Consider the following 18959-nt stretch of genomic DNA (forward strand, 5'->3'; position numbering starts at 1 on the left):
TTCTTCTCCCTACCTTTGATGGTGTTTCTCTTTTCTTTCATCCACTTCCATTTCGAGATTCCTCTCATTACATCTGGTTCCATTCCACTTCTCGTTTCATTCCGAACACTATCAAAGAGAAAACACATACCTTGCATTATGCATCAATGTTAAATGATACAACATGCCTTGACGGATGCAAGTATTGTAAATACATTTTACAATACCTGAAAAGAAATTTTGCTGCTATCGGAAAATATTCTTCATTTCCCTTCCTTTCATGGTGTTTCTCTTTTCCTTCTTCCACTTCTATTTCGAGATTCATCTGATTCCATTCCACTTCTCGTTCCATTCCGAACCCTATCAAAGAGAAAACACATACCTTGCATTACACATCAATGTTAAATGATATAACATGGCTTGAATGATGCAAATATTGTAAATACATTTTACAATACCTGAAAAGAAATTTTGCTGCTATCGGAAAATATTCTTCTTTTCCCTTCCTTTCATGGTGTTTCTCTTTTCTTTCATCCACTTCTATTTCGAGATTCATCTGATTCCATTCCACTTCTCGTTCCATTCCGAACCCTATCAAAGAGAAAACACATACCTTGCATTACACATCAATGCTAAATGATATAACATCGCTTGAATGATGCAAGTATTGTAAATACATTTTACAATACCTGAAAAGAAATTATACAGCAATCGGAAAATTTTTTTCTTCTCCCTTCCTTTGATGGTGTTTCTCTTTTCTTTCATCCACTTCCATTTCGAGATTCCTCTTATTACATCTGGTTCCATTCCACTTCTCGTGTCATTCCGAACACTATCAAAGAGAAAACACATACCTTGCATTATGCATCAATGTTAAATGATATAACATGCCTTGACGGATGCAAGTATTGTAAATACATTTTACAATACTTGAAAAGAAATTTTGCTGCTATCGGAAAATATTCTTCATTTCCCTTCCTTTCATGGTGTTTCTCTTTTCCTTCATCCACTTCTATTTCGAGATTCATCTGATTCCATTCTACTTCTCGTTCCATTCCGAACCCTATCAAAGAGAAAACACATACCTTGCATTACACATCAATGTTAAATGATATAACATGGCTTGAATGATGCAAGTATTGTAAATACATTTTACAATACCTGAAAAGAAATTTTGCTGCTATCGGAAAACTTTCTTCTTCTCCCTTCCTTTGATGGTGTTTCTCTTTTCTTTCATCCACTTCTATTTCGAGATTCCTCTTATTACATCTGATTCAATTCCACTTCTCGTTCCTCTCCGAACCCTATCAAAGAGAAAACACATACCTTGCATTACACATCAATGTTAAATGATATAACATGCCTTATTAATGCAAGTATTGTAAATACATTATACAATACCTGAAAAGAAAGTTTTCTGCTATCGGAAAATATTCTTCTTTTCCCTTCCTTTCATGGTGTTTCTCTTTTCTTTCATCCACTTCTATTTCGAGATTCATCTGATTCCATTCCACTTCTCGTTCCATTCCGAACCCTATCAAAGAGAAAACACATACCTTGCATTACACATCAATGTTAAATGTTATAACATGGCTTGAATGATGCAAGTATTGTAAATACACTTTACAATACCTGAAAAGAAATTTTACAGCAATCGGAAAACTTTCTTCTTCTCCCTTCCTTTGATGGTGTTTCTCATTTCTTTCATCCACTTCCATTTCGAGATTCCTCTCATTACATCTGGTTCCATTCCACTTCTCGTTTCATTCCGAACACTATCAAAGAGAAAACACATACCTTGCATTATGCATCAATGTTAAATGATATAACATGCCTTGACGGATGCAAGTATTGTAAATACATTTTACAATACCTGAAAAGAAATTTTGCTGCTATCGGAAAATATTCTTCATTTCCCTTCCTTTCATGGTGTTTCTCTTTTCCTTCATCCACTTCTATTTCGAGATTCATCTGATTCCATTCCACTTCTCGTTCCATTCCGAACCCTATCAAAGAGAAAACACATACCTTGCATTACACATCAATGTTAAATGATATAACATGGCTTGAATGATGCAAGTATTGTAAATACATTTTACAATACCTGAAAAGAAATTTTGCTGCTATCGGAAAACTTTCTTCTTCTCCCTTCCTTTGATGGTGTTTCTCTTTTCTTTCATCCACTTCTATTTCGAGATTCATCTGATTCCATTCCACTTCTCGTTCCATTCCGAACCCTATCAAAGAGAAAACACATACCTTGCACTACACATCAATGCTAAATGATATAACATCGCTTGAAGGATGCAAGTATTGTAAATACATTTTACAATACCTGAAAAGAAATTATACAGCAATCGGAAAATTTTTTTCTTCTCCCTTCCTTTGATGGTGTTTCTCTTTTCTTTCATCCACTTCTATTTCGAGATTCATCTGGTTCCATTCCACTTCTCGTTTCATTCCGAACACTATCAAAGAGAAAACACATACCTTGCATTATGCATCAATGTTAAATGATATAACATGCCTTGAATGATGCAAGTATTGTAAATACATTTTACAATACCTGAAAAGAAATTATACAGCAATCGGAAAATTTTTTTCTTCTCCCTTCCTTTGATGGTGTTTCTCTTTTCTTTCATCCACTTCCATTTCGAGATTCCTCTCATTACATCTGGTTCCATTCCACTTCTCGTTTCATTCCGAACCCTATCAAAGAGAAAACACATATCTTGCATTACACATCAATGTTAAATGTTTTAACATGGCTTGAATGATGCAAGCATTGTAAATACATTTTACAATACCTGAAAAGAAATTTTACAGCAATCGGAAAACTTTCTTCTTCTCCCTTCCTTTCATGGTGTTTCTCTTTTCTTTCATCCACTTCTATTTCGAGATTCATCTGATTCCATTCCACTTCTCGTTCCATTCCGAACCCTATCAAAGAGAAAACACATACCTTGCCTTACTCATCAATGTTAAATGATATAACATGCCTTGAATGATGCAAGTATTGTAAATACATTTTACAATACCTGAAAAGAAATTTTGCTGCTATCGGAAAATATTCTTCTTTTCCCTTCCTTTCATGGTGTTTCTCTTTTCTTTCATCCACTTCTATTTCGAGATTCATCAGATTCCATTCCACTTCTCGTTCCATTCCGAACCCTATCAAAGAGAAAACACATACCTTGCATTACACATCAATATTAAATGATATCACATGGCTTGAATGATGAAAGTATTGCAAATACATTTTACAATACCTGAAAAGAAATTTTGCTGCTATCGGAAAATATTCTTCTTTTCCCTTACTTTCATGGTGTTTCTCTTTTCTTTCATCCACTTCTATTTCGAGATTCATCTGATTCCATTCCACTTCTCGTTCCATTCCGAACCCTATCAAAGAGAAAACACATACCTTGCATTACACATCAATGTTAAATGATATAACAAGGCTTGAATGATGCAAGTATTGTAAATGCATTTTACAATACCTGAAAAGAAATTTTACAGCAATCGGAAAACTTTCTTCTTCGCCCTTCCTTTGATGGTGTTTCTCTTTTCTTTCATCCACTTCTATTTCGAGATTCCTCTCATTACATCTGATTCCATTCCACTTCTCGTTCCATTCCGAACCCTATCAAAGAAAAAACACATACCTTGCCTTACACATCAATGTTAAATGATATAACATGCCTTGAATGATGCAAGTATTGTAAATACATTTTACAATACCTGAAAAGAAATTTTGCTGCTATCGGAAAATATTCTTCTTTTCCCTTCCTTTCATGGTGTTTCTCTTTTCTTTCATCCACTTCTATTTCGAGATTCATCTGATTCCATTCCACTTCTCGTTCCATTCCGAACCCTATCAAAGAGAAAACACAGACCTTGCATTACACATCAATATTAAATGATATAACATGGCTTGAATGATGCAAGTATTGCAAATACATTTTACAATACCTGAAAAGAAATTTTGCTGCTATCGGAAAATATTCTTCTTTTCCCTTCCTTTGATGGTGTTTCTCTTTTCTTTCATCCACTTCTATTTCGAGATTCCTCTCATTACATCTGATTCCTTTCCACTTCTCGTTCCATTCCAAACCCTATCAAAGAAAAAACACATAACTTGCATTACACATCAATGTTAAATGATATAACATGGCTTGCAAGTATTGTATGCAAGTAATGATGCAAGTATTGTAAATACATTTTACAATACCTGAAAAGAAATTTAGCTGCTATCGGAAAACATTCTTCTTTACCCTTCCTTTCATGGTGTTTCTCTTTTCTTTCATCCACTTCTATTTCGAGATTCCTTTCATTACATCTGATTCCTTTCCACTTCTCGTTCCATTCCAAACCCTATCAAAGAGAAAACACAAACCTTGCATTACACATCAATGTTAAATGATATAACATGGCTTGAATGATGCAAGTATTGTAAATACATTTTACAATACCTGAAAAGAAATTTAGCTGCTATCGGAAAACATTCTTCATTTCCCTTCCTTTCATGGTGTTTCTCTTTTCCTTCTTCCACTTCTATTTCGAGATTCATCTGATTCCATTCCACTTCTCGTTCCATTCCGAACCCTATCAAAGAGAAAACACATACCTTGCATTACACATCAATGTTAAATGATATAACATGGCTTGAATGATGCAAGTATTGTAAATACATTTTACAATACCTGAAAAGAAATTTTGCTGCTATCGGAAAATATTCTTCTTTTCCCTTCCTTTCATGGTGTTTCTCTTTTCTTTCATCCACTTCTATTTCGAGATTCATCTGATTCCATTCCACTTCTCGTTCCATTCCGAACCCTATCAAAGAGAAAACACATACCTTGCATTACACATCAATGCTAAATGATATAACATCGCTTGAATGATGCAAGTATTGTAAATACATTTTACAATACCTGAAAAGAAATTATACAGCAATCGGAAAATTTTTTTCTTCTCCCTTCCTTTGATGGTGTTTCTCTTTTCTTTCATCCACTTCCATTTCGAGATTCCTCTTATTACATCTGGTTCCATTCCACTTCTCGTGTCATTCCGAACACTATCAAAGAGAAAACACATACCTTGCATTATGCATCAATGTTAAATGATATAACATGCCTTGACGGATGCAAGTATTGTAAATACATTTTACAATACTTGAAAAGAAATTTTGCTGCTATCGGAAAATATTCTTCATTTCCCTTCCTTTCATGGTGTTTCTCTTTTCCTTCATCCACTTCTATTTCGAGATTCATCTGATTCCATTCCACTTCTCGTTCCATTCCGAACCCTATCAAAGAGAAAACACATACCTTGCATTACACATCAATGTTAAATGATATAACATGGCTTGAATGATGCAAGTATTGTAAATACATTTTACAATACCTGAAAAGAAATTTTGCTGCTATCGGAAAACTTTCTTCTTCTCCCTTCCTTTGATGGTGTTTCTCATTTCTTTCATCCACTTCTATTTCGAGATTCATCTGATTCCATTCCACTTCTCGTTCCATTCCGAACCCTATCAAAGAGAAAACACATACCTTGCATTACACATCAATATTAAATGATATAACATGGCTTGAATGATGCAAGTATTGTAAATACATTTTACAATACCTGAAAAGAAATTGTTCTGCTATCGGAAAATATTCTTCATTTCCCTTCCTTTCATGGTGTTTCTCTTTTCTTTCATCCACTTCTATTTCGAGATTCATCTGATTTCATTCCACTTCTCGTTCCATTCCGAACCCTATCAAAGAGAAAACACATAGCTTGCATTAAACATCAATGTTAAATGATATAACATGGCTTGAATGATGCAAGTATTGTAAATACATTTTACAATACCTGAAAAGAAATTTTACAGCAATCGGAAAACTTTATTCTTCTCCCTTCCTTTGATGGTGTTTCTCTTTTCTTTCATCCACTTCTATTTCGAGATTCCTCTCATTACATCTGATTCCATTCTACTTCTCTTTCCATTCCGATCCCTATCAAAGAGAAAACACATACCTTGCATTACACATCAATGTTAAATGTTATAACATGGCTTGAATGATGCAAGTACTGTAAATACATTTTACAATACCTGAAAGGAAATTTTACAGCAATCGGAAAACTTTCTTCTTCTCCCTTCCTTTGATGGTGTTTCTCTTTTCTTTCATCCACTTCTATTTTTAGATTCATCTGATTCCATTCCACTTCTCGTTCCATTCCGAACCCTATCAAAGAGAAAACACATACCTTGATTTACACATCAATGTTAAATGATATAACATGGCTTGAATGATGCAAGTATTGTAAATACATTTTACAATACCTGAAAAGAAATTTTGCTGCTATCGGAAAACTTTCTTCTTCTCCCTTCCTTTGATGGTGTTTCTCTTTTCTTTCATCCACTTCTATTTCGAGATTCATCTGATTCCATTCCACTTCTCGTTCCATTGCGAACCCTATCAAAAAGAAAACACATACCTTGCATTACACATCAATGCTAAATGATATAACATCGCTTGAATGATGCAAGTATTGTAAATACATTTTACAATACCTGAAAAGAAATTGTACAGCAATCGGAAAATATTCTTCTTTTCCCTTCCTTTCATGGTGTTTCTCTTTTCTTTCATCCACTTCCATTTCGAGATTCCTCTCATTACATCTGGTTCCATTCCACTTCTCGTTTCATTCCGAACACTATCAAAGAGAAAACACATACCTTGCATTATGCATCAATGTTAAATGATATAACATGCCTTGACGGATGCAAGTATTGTAAATACATTTTACAATACCTGAAAAGAAATTTCGCTGCTATCGGAAAATATTCTTCATTTCCCTTCCTTTCATGGTGTTTCTCTTTTCCTTCATCCACTTCTATTTCGAGATTCATCTGATTCCATTCCACTTCTCGTTCCATTCCGAACCCTATCAAAGAGAAAACACATACCTTGCATTACACATCAATGTTAAATTATATAACATGGCTTGAATGATGCAAGTATTGTAAATACATTTTACAATACCTGAAAAGAAATTTTGCTGCTATCGGAAAACTTTCTTCTTCTCCCTTCCTTTGATGGTGTTTCTCATTTCTTTCATCCACTTCTATTTCGAGATTCATCTGATTCCATTCCACTTCTCGTTCCATTCCGAGCCCTATCAAAGAGAAAACACATACCTTTGAATTACAAATCAATGTTAAATGATATAACATCGCTTGAATGATGCAAGTATTGTAAATACATTTTACAATACCTGAAAAGAAATTATACAGCAATCGGAAAATTTTTTTCTTCTCCCTTCCTTTGATGGTGTTTCTCTTTTCTTTCATCCACTTCCATTTCGAGATTCCTCTTATTACATCTGGTTCCATTCCACTTCTCGTGTCATTCCGAACACTATCAAAGAGAAAACACATACCTTGCATTATGCATCAATGTTAAATGATATAACATGCCTTGACGGATGCAAGTATTGTAAATACATTTTACAATACTTGAAAAGAAATTTTGCTGCTATCGGAAAATATTCTTCATTTCCCTTCCTTTCATGGTGTTTCTCTTTTCCTTCATCCACTTCTATTTCGAGATTCATCTGATTCCATTCCACTTCTCGTTCCATTCCGAACCCTATCAAAGAGAAAACACATACCTTGCATTACACATCAATGTTAAATGATATAACATGGCTTGAATGATGCAAGTATTGTAAATACATTTTACAATACCTGAAAAGAAATTTTGCTGCTATCGGAAAATATTCTTCTTTTCCCTTCCTTTGATGGTGTTTCTCTTTTCTTTCATCCACTTCTATTTCGAGATTCCTCTCATTACATCTGATTCCTTTCCACTTCTCGTTCCATTCCAAACCCTATCAAAGAAAAAACACATAACTTGCATTACACATCAATGTTAAATGATATAACATGGCTTGCAAGTATTGTATGCAAGTAATGATGCAAGTATTGTAAATACATTTTACAATACCTGAAAAGAAATTTAGCTGCTATCGGAAAACATTCTTCTTTACCCTTCCTTTCATGGTGTTTCTCTTTTCTTTCATCCACTTCTATTTCGAGATTCCTTTCATTACATCTGATTCCTTTCCACTTCTCGTTCCATTCCAAACCCTATCAAAGAGAAAACACAAACCTTGCATTACACATCAATGTTAAATGATATAACATGGCTTGAATGATGCAAGTATTGTAAATACATTTTACAATACCTGAAAAGAAATTTAGCTGCTATCGGAAAACATTCTTCATTTCCCTTCCTTTCATGGTGTTTCTCTTTTCCTTCTTCCACTTCTATTTCGAGATTCATCTGATTCCATTCCACTTCTCGTTCCATTCCGAACCCTATCAAAGAGAAAACACATACCTTGCATTACACATCAATGTTAAATGATATAACATGGCTTGAATGATGCAAGTATTGTAAATACATTTTACAATACCTGAAAAGAAATTTTGCTGCTATCGGAAAATATTCTTCTTTTCCCTTCCTTTCATGGTGTTTCTCTTTTCTTTCATCCACTTCCATTTCGAGATTCCTCTTATTACATCTGGTTCCATTCCACTTCTCGTGTCATTCCGAACACTATCAAAGAGAAAACACATACCTTGCATTATGCATCAATGTTAAATGATATAACATGCCTTGACGGATGCAAGTATTGTAAATACATTTTACAATACTTGAAAAGAAATTTTGCTGCTATCAGAAAATATTCTTCATTTCCCTTCCTTTCATGGTGTTTCTCTTTTCCTTCATCCACTTCTATTTCGAGATTCATCTGATTCCATTCCACTTCTCGTTCCATTCCGAACCCTATCAAAGAGAAAACACATACCTTGCATTACACATCAATGTTAAATGATATAACATGGCTTGAATGATGCAAGTATTGTAAATACATTTTACAATACCTGAAAAGAAATTTTGCTGCTATCGGAAAACTTTCTTCTTCTCCCTTCCTTTGATGGTGTTTCTCATTTCTTTCATCCACTTCTATTTCGAGATTCATCTGATTCCATTCCACTTCTCGTTCCATTCCGAACCCTATCAAAGAGAAAACACATACCTTGCATTACACATCAATATTAAATGATATAACATGGCTTGAATGATGCAAGTATTGTAAATACATTTTACAATACCTGAAAAGAAATTGTTCTGCTATCGGAAAATATTCTTCATTTCCCTTCCTTTCATGGTGTTTCTCTTTTCTTTCATCCACTTCTATTTCGAGATTCCTCTCATTACATCTGATTCCATTCTACTTCTCTTTCCATTCCGATCCCTATCAAAGAGAAAACACATACCTTGCATTACACATCAATGTTAAATGTTATAACATGGCTTGAATGATGCAAGTATTGTAAATACATTTTACAATACCTGAAAGGAAATTTTACAGCAATCGGAAAACTTTCTTCTTCTCCCTTCCTTTGATGGTGTTTCTCTTTTCTTTCATCCACTTCTATTTTTAGATTCATCTGATTCCATTCCACTTCTCGTTCCATTCCGAACCCTATCAAAGAGAAAACACATACCTTGATTTACACATCAATGTTAAATGATATAACATGGCTTGAATGATGCAAGTATTGTAAATACATTTTACAATACCTGAAAAGAAATTTTGCTGCTATCGGAAAACTTTCTTCTTCTCCCTTCCTTTGATGGTGTTTCTCTTTTCTTTCATCCACTTCTATTTCGAGATTCATCTGATTCCATTCCACTTCTCGTTCCATTGCGAACCCTATCAAAAAGAAAACACATACCTTGCATTACACATCAATGCTAAATGATATAACATCGCTTGAATGATGCAAGTATTGTAAATACATTTTACAATACCTGAAAAGAAATTGTACAGCAATCGGAAAATATTCTTCTTTTCCCTTCCTTTCATGGTGTTTCTCTTTTCTTTCATCCACTTCCATTTCGAGATTCCTCTCATTACATCTGGTTCCATTCCACTTCTCGTTTCATTCCGAACACTATCAAAGAGAAAACACATACCTTGCATTATGCATCAATGTTAAATGATATAACATGCCTTGACGGATGCAAGTATTGTAAATACATTTTACAATACCTGAAAAGAAATTTTGCTGCTATCGGAAAATATTCTTCATTTCCCTTCCTTTCATGGTGTTTCTCTTTTCCTTCATCCACTTCTATTTCGAGATTCATCTGATTCCATTCCACTTCTCGTTCCATTCCGAACCCTATCAAAGAGAAAACACATACCTTGCATTACACATCAATGTTAAATTATATAACATGGCTTGAATGATGCAAGTATTGTAAATACATTTTACAATACCTGAAAAGAAATTTTGCTGCTATCGGAAAACTTTCTTCTTCTCCCTTCCTTTGATGGTGTTTCTCATTTCTTTCATCCACTTCTATTTCGAGATTCATCTGATTCCATTCCACTTCTCGTTCCATTCCGAGCCCTATCAAAGAGAAAACACATACCTTTGAATTACAAATCAATGTTAAATGATATAACATCGCTTGAATGATGCAAGTATTGTAAATACATTTTACAATACCTGAAAAGAAATTATACAGCAATCGGAAAATTTTTTTCTTCTCCCTTCCTTTGATGGTGTTTCTCTTTTCTTTCATCCACTTCCATTTCGAGATTCCTCTTATTACATCTGGTTCCATTCCACTTCTCGTGTCATTCCGAACACTATCAAAGAGAAAACACATACCTTGCATTATGCATCAATGTTAAATGATATAACATGCCTTGACGGATGCAAGTATTGTAAATACATTTTACAATACTTGAAAAGAAATTTTGCTGCTATCGGAAAATATTCTTCATTTCCCTTCCTTTCATGGTGTTTCTCTTTTCCTTCATCCACTTCTATTTCGAGATTCATCTGATTCCATTCCACTTCTCGTTCCATTCCGAACCCTATCAAAGAGAAAACACATACCTTGCATTACACATCAATGTTAAATGATATAACATGGCTTGAATGATGCAAGTATTGTAAATACATTTTACAATACCTGAAAAGAAATTTTGCTGCTATCGGAAAACTTTCTTCTTCTCCCTTCCTTTGATGGTGTTTCTCATTTCTTTCATCCACTTCTATTTCGAGATTCATCTGATTCCATTCCACTTCTCGTTCCATTCCGAACCCTATCAAAGAGAAAACACATACCTTGCATTACACATCAATATTAAATGATATAACATGGCTTGAATGATGCAAGTATTGTAAATACATTTTACAATACCTGAAAAGAAATTGTTCTGCTATCGGAAAATATTCTTCATTTCCCTTCCTTTCATGGTGTTTCTCTTTTCTTTCATCCACTTCTATTTCGAGATTCATCTGATTTCATTCCACTTCTCGTTCCATTCCGAATCCTATCAAAGAGAAAACACATAGCTTGCATTAAACATCAATGTTAAATGATATAACATGGCTTGAATGATGCAAGTATTGTAAATACATTTTACAATACCTGAAAAGAAATTTTACAGCAATCGGAAAACTTTATTCTTCTCCCTTCCTTTGATGGTGTTTCTTTTTTCTTTCATCCACTTCTATTTCGAGATTCCTCTCATTACATCTGATTCCATTCTACTTCTCTTTCCATTCCGATCCCTATCAAAGAGAAAACACATACCTTGCATTACACATCAATGTTAAATGTTATAACATGGCTTGAATGATGCAAGTATTGTAAATACATTTTACAATACCTGAAAGGAAATTTTACAGCAATCGGAAAACTTTCTTCTTCTCCCTTCCTTTGATGGTGTTTCTCTTTTCTTTCATCCACTTCTATTTTTAGATTCATCTGATTCCATTCCACTTCTCGTTCCATTCCGAACCCTATCAAAGAGAAAACACATACCTTGATTTACACATCAATGTTAAATGATATAACATGGCTTGAATGATGCAAGTATTGTAAATACATTTTACAATACCTGAAAAGAAATTTTGCTGCTATCGGAAAACTTTCTTCTTCTCCCTTCCTTTGATGGTGTTTCTCTTTTCTTTCATCCACTTCTATTTCGAGATTCATCTGATTCCATTCCACTTCTCGTTCCATTGCGAACCCTATCAAAAAGAAAACACATACCTTGCATTACACATCAATGCTAAATGATATAACATCGCTTGAATGATGCAAGTATTGTAAATACATTTTACAATACCTGAAAAGAAATTGTACAGCAATCGGAAAATATTCTTCTTTTCCCTTCCTTTCATGGTGTTTCTCTTTTCTTTCATCCACTTCCATTTCGAGATTCCTCTCATTACATCTGGTTCCATTCCACTTCTCGTTTCATTCCGAACACTATCAAAGAGAAAACACATACCTTGCATTATGCATCAATGTTAAATGATATAACATGCCTTGACGGATGCAAGTATTGTAAATACATTTTACAATACCTGAAAAGAAATTTTGCTGCTATCGGAAAATATTCTTCATTTCCCTTCCTTTCATGGTGTTTCTCTTTTCCTTCATCCACTTCTATTTCGAGATTCATCTGATTCCATTCCACTTCTCGTTCCATTCCGAACCCTATCAAAGAGAAAACACATACCTTGCATTACACATCAATGTTAAATTATATAACATGGCTTGAATGATGCAAGTATTGTAAATACATTTTACAATACCTGAAAAGAAATTTTGCTGCTATCGGAAAACTTTCTTCTTCTCCCTTCCTTTGATGGTGTTTCTCATTTCTTTCATCCACTTCTATTTCGAGATTCATCTGATTCCATTCCACTTCTCGTTCTATTCCGAGCCCTATCAAAGAGAAAACACATACCTTTGAATTACACATCAATGTTAAATGATATAGCATGGCTTGAATGATGCAAGCATTGTAAATACATTTTACAATACCTGAAAAGAAATATTACAGCAATCGGAAAACTTTCTTCTTCTCCCTTCCTTTGATGGTGTTTCTCTTTTCTTTCATCCACTTCTATTTCGAGATTCCTCTAATTACATCTGATTCCATTCCACTTCTCGTTCCATTCCGAACCCTATCAAAGAAAAAACACATATTGCATTACACATCAATGTTAAATGATATAACATGCCTTGAATGATGCAAGTATTGTAAATACATTTTACAATACCTGAAAAGAAATTTTGCTGCTATCGGAAAATATTCTTCTTTTCCCTTCCTTTCATGGTGTTTCTCTTTTCTTTCATCCACTTCTATTTCGAGATTCATCTGATTCCATTCCACTTCTCGTTCCATTCCGAACCCTATCAAAGAGAAAACACATACCTTGCATTACACATCAATGTTAAATGATATAACATGCCTTGAATGATGCAAGTATTGTAAATACACTTTACAATACCTGAAAAGAAATTTTACAGCAATCGGAAAACTTTCTTCTTCTCCCTTCCTTTGATGGTGCTTCTCTTTTCTTTCATCCACTTCTATTTCGTGATTCCTCTTATTACATCTGATTCAATTCCACTTCTCGTTCCATTCCGAACCCTATCAAAGAAAAAACACATATATTGCATTACACATCAATGTTAAATGATATAACATGCCTTGAATGATGCAAGTATTGTAAATACATTTTACAATACCTGAAAGGAAATTTTACAGCAATCGGAAAACTTTCTTCTTCTCCCTTCCTTTGATGGTGTTTCTCTTTTCTTTCATCCACTTCTATTTCGAGATTCATCTGATTCCATTCCACTTCTCGTTCCATTGCGAACCCTATCAAAGAGAAAACACATACCTTGCATTACACATCAATGTTAAATGTTATAACATGGCTTGAATGATGCAAGTATTGTAAATACACTTTACAATACCTGAAAAGAAATTTTACAGCAATCGGAAAACTTTCTTCTTCTCCCTTCCTTTGATGGTGTTTCTCTTTTCTTTCATCCACTTCCATTTCGAGATACCTCTCATTACATCTGGTTCCATTCCACTTCTCGTTTCATTCCGAATACTATCAAAGAGAAAACACATACCTTGCATTATGCATCAATGTTAAATGATATAACATGCCTTGACGGATGCAAGTATTGTAAATACATTTTACAATACCTGAAAAGAAATTTTGCTGCTATCGGAAAATATTCTTCATTTCCCTTCCTTTCATGGTGTTTCTCTTTTCCTTCATCCACTTCTATTTCGAGATTCATCTGATTCCATTCCACTTCTCGTTCCATTCCGAACCCTATCAAAGAGAAAACACATACCTTGCATTACACATCAATGTTAAATGATATAACATGGCTTGAATGATGCAAGTATTGTAAATACATTTTACAATACCTGAAAAGAAATTTTGCTGCTATCGGAAAACTTTCTTCTTCTCCCTTTCTTTGATGGTGTTTCTCTTTTCTTTCATCCACTTCTATTTCGAGATTCATCTGATTCCATTCCACTTCTCGTTCCATTCCGAACCCTATCAAAGAGAAAACACATACCTTGCACTACACATCAATGCTAAATGATATAACATCGCTTGAAGGATGCAAGTATTGTAAATACATTTTACAATACCTGAAAAGAAATTATACAGCAATCGGAAAATTTTTTTCTTCTCCCTTCCTTTGATGGTGTTTCTCTTTTCTTTCATCCACTTCTATTTCGAGATTCATCTGGTTCCATTCCACTTCTCGTTTCATTCCGAACACTATCAAAGAGAAAACACATATCTTGCATTACACATCAATGTTAAATGTTATAACATGGCTTGAATGATGCAAGTATTGTAAATACATTTTACAATACCTGAAAAGAAATTTTACAGCAATCGGAAAACTTTCTTCTTCTCCCTTCCTTTCATGGTGTTTCTCTTTTCTTTCATCCACTTCTATTTCGAGATTCATCTGATTCCATTCCACTTCTCGTTCCATTCCGAACCCTATCAAAGAGAAAACACATACCTTGCATTACACATCAATGTTAAATGTTATAACATGGCTTGAATGATGCAAGTATTGTAAATACACTTTACAATACCTGAAAAGAAATTTTACAGCAATCGGAAAACTTTCTTCTTCTCCCTTCCTTTGATGGTGCTTCTCTTTTCTTTCATCCACTTCTATTTCGTGATTCCTCTTATTACCATACATGGCAGTACTTTTACTTTCGTTACTTGTACCGCCGGTACAAGTAAAAAGTACGTACTTTTACTTGTACTTCGTTACTTTTCAAATTTAGTACTTTTACTTGTACTTTCGTTACTTTTTTAGGGAAAAAGTACAAGTATTTGTAACGGAAATGTCGAATGAAGTCGTTACTTTTTTCTAAAACTCGGTAAGCTTTCTAAAAAAAAATTAAATTAAAAAAAATGCTTATGTTTTTTTAATTTATAAAATTAATGTGCAATATATATGCATTCGCAGCTAACTTCGTGTTTAAATACCATGACCTTTTAAAATGAATAAAAATATTAATTAGCAAGTTATTTTCATTCATTTTCGAGTTTTATGTATTTATTTAATAATTTTCAAATGAGAAATGTTGGATTTTGTCATTACGTTTTTCAATTTTCTTTTTGAACTCACTAATAATACATTTTTGTCTTAATACATTTTTCACTAAATACATTTTTTACTAAATACATTTTTACCTAGTACATTTTTTACTAAAATTATGTTTATGCCCGACTTCAGAACTATTTGTGCTATTGAAAACTATTATAATTACTATTTTAACTCTTGAAAACTCGAAGGTAATAATTTAGCCGCTGATACTTAAGTTCGTTTACAAATTTTATTTATTCCGTTATGCAGAAATGTTCGGAAAATAATTTTCTCGCGTGACTTCAGCATTAGCGATTGTTTCAAATAAAACTGTAGACTGTTCTGTTTCAACTAATACTGCATTCAATTATTTTTTACTAGCTCAAAAATCACAAAGCTATCTGAAACTCCGTGTTTGCTTTGTTTATGTTTGTGCTTTTAAAACGCGTTTCTATAAAGTAAAACAATTTTAAATCAATGGTAATTTAAATAAATAAAAATAATAAACTAAAAATTAAAATAAATAGATAACATTTCTTTTTCGTGCAAATCCATAAAAAGTTTGATATTAAAATTATATTTAATTTTAAAATTATATTATACTATTATATTATAAAATTATATTATAATATTCCTCCGAATTTAAAAATAAATTAATGTCCATAACTTTCAAAATTAAAAATAATGAAATAAATAACAACAATTTTGCAAAAACATTATAGAACATAAGAATATTATTCATTAAAAGTTTAGTTTACTTTGAATTTTCGATTTCCTAGAAATGTACTTTTAAATCGCTACTTTTTTTTGTTTAGTACTTGTACTTTTACTTGTACTTTTTACTCGTTACTTTTTAAAATAAGAACTTTTTACTTTTTACTCGTTACTTTTTTAAAAAATACTTGTACTTTTACTCGTTACTTTTTAAAAGTAACGTTGCCATGTATGCTTATTACATCTGATTCAATTCCACTTCTCGTTCCATTCCGAACCCTATCAAAGAAAAAACACATATATTGCATTACACATCAATGTTAAATGATATAACATGCCTTGAATGATGCAAGTATTGTAAATACATTTTACAATACCTGAAAGGAAATTTTACAGCAATCGGAAAACTTTCTTCTTCTCCCTTCCTTTGATGGTGTTTCTCTTTTCTTTCATCCACTTCTATTTCGAGATTCATCTGATTCCATTCCACTTCTCGTTCCATTGCGAACCCTATCAAAGAGAAAACACATACCTTGCATTACACATCAATGCTAAATGATATAACATCGCTTGAATGATGCAAGTATTGTAAATACATTTTACAATACCTGAAAAGAAATATTACAGCAATCGGAAAACTTTCTTCTTCTCCCTTCCTTTGATGGTGTTTCTCTTTTCTTTCATCCACTTCTATTTCGAGATTCCTCTAATTACATCTGATTCCATTCCACTTCTCGTTCCATTCCGAACCCTATCAAAGAAAAAACACATATATTGCATTACACATCAATGTTAAATGATATAACATGCCTTGAATGATGCAAGTATTGTAAATACATTTTACAATACCTGAAAAGAAATTTTGCTGCTATCGGAAAATATTCTTCTTTTCCCTTCCTTTCATGGTGTTTCTCTTTTCTTTCATCCACTTCTATTTCGAGATTCATCTGATTCCATTCCACTTCTCGTTCCATTCCGAACCCTATCAAAGAGAAAACACATACCTTGCATTACACATCAATGTTAAATGTTATAACATGGCTTGAATGATGCAAGTATTGTAAATACACTTTACAATACCTGAAAAGAAATTTTACAGCAATCGGAAAACTTTCTTCTTCTCCCTTCCTTTGATGGTGTTTCTCTTTTCTTTCATCCACTTCCATTTCGAGATTCCTCTCATTACATCTGGTTCCATTCCACTTCTCGTTTCATTCCGAACACTATCAAAGAGAAAACACATACCTTGCATTATGCATCAATGTTAAATGATATAACATGCCTTGACGGATGCAAGTATTGTAAATACATTTTACAATACCTGAAAAGAAATTTTGCTGCTATCGGAAAATATTCTTCATTTCCCTTCCTTTCATGGTGTTTCTCTTTTCCTTCATCCACTTCTATTTCGAGATTCATCTGATTCCATTCCACTTCTCGTTCCATTCCGAACCCTATCAAAGAGAAAACACATACCTTGCATTACACATCAATGTTAAATGATATAACATGTCTTGAATGATGCAAGTATTGTAAATACATTTTACAATACCTGAAAAGAAATTTTGCTGCTATCGGAAAACTTTCTTCTTCTCCCTTCCTTTGATGGTGTTTCTCTTTTCTTTCATCCACTTCTATTTCGAGATTCATCTGATTCCATTCCACTTCTCGTTCCATTCCGAACCCTATCAAAGAGAAAACACATACCTTGCATTACACATCAATGTTAAATGATATAACAAGGCTTGAATGATGCAAGTATTGTAAATACATTTTACAATACCTGAAAAGAAATTTTACAGCAATCGGAAAACTTTCTTCTTCTCCCTTCCTTTGATGGTGTTTCTCTTTTCTTTCATCCACTTCTATTTCGAGATTCCTCTCATTACATCTGATTCCATTCCACTTCTCGTTCCATTCCGATCCCTATCAAAGAAAAAAGACATACCTTGCCTTACTCATCAATGTTAAATGATATAACATGCCTTGAATGATGCAAGTATTGTAAATACATTTTACAATACCTGAAAAGAAATTTTGCTGCTATCGGAAAATATTCTTCTTTTCCCTTCCTTTCATGGTGTTTCTCTTTTCTTTCATCCACTTCTATTTCGAGATTCATCTGATTCCATTCCACTTCTCGTTCCATTCCGAACCCTATCAAAGAGAAAACACATACCTTGCATTACACATCAATATTAAATGATATCACATGGCTTGAATGATGAAAGTATTGCAAATACATTTTACAATACCTGAAAAGAAATTTTGCTGCTATCGGAAAATATTCTTCTTTTCCCTTACTTTCATGGTGTTTCTCTTTTCTTTCATCCACTTCTATTTCGAGATTCATCTGATTCCATTCCACTTCTCGTTCCATTCCGAACCCTATCAAAGAGAAAACACATACCTTGCATTACACATCAATGTTAAATTATATAACAAGGCTTGAATGATGCAAGTATTGTAAATGCATTTTACAATACCTGAAAAGAAATTTTACAGCAATCGGAAAACTTTCTTCTTCGCCCTTCCTTTGATGGTGTTTCTCTTTTCTTTCATCCACTTCTATTTCGAGATTCCTCTCATTACATCTGATTCCATTCCACTTCTCGTTCCATTCCGAACCCTATCAAAGAAAAAACACATACCTTGCCTTACACATCAATGTTAAATGATATAACATGCCTTGAATGATGCAAGTATTGTAAATACATTTTACAA

Source organism: Parasteatoda tepidariorum, chromosome 4, assembly GCF_982258835.1.
Source record: "Parasteatoda tepidariorum strain Cologne lab strain chromosome 4, Ptep-v5.0, whole genome shotgun sequence".
Taxonomy (NCBI): domain Eukaryota; kingdom Metazoa; phylum Arthropoda; class Arachnida; order Araneae; family Theridiidae; genus Parasteatoda; species Parasteatoda tepidariorum.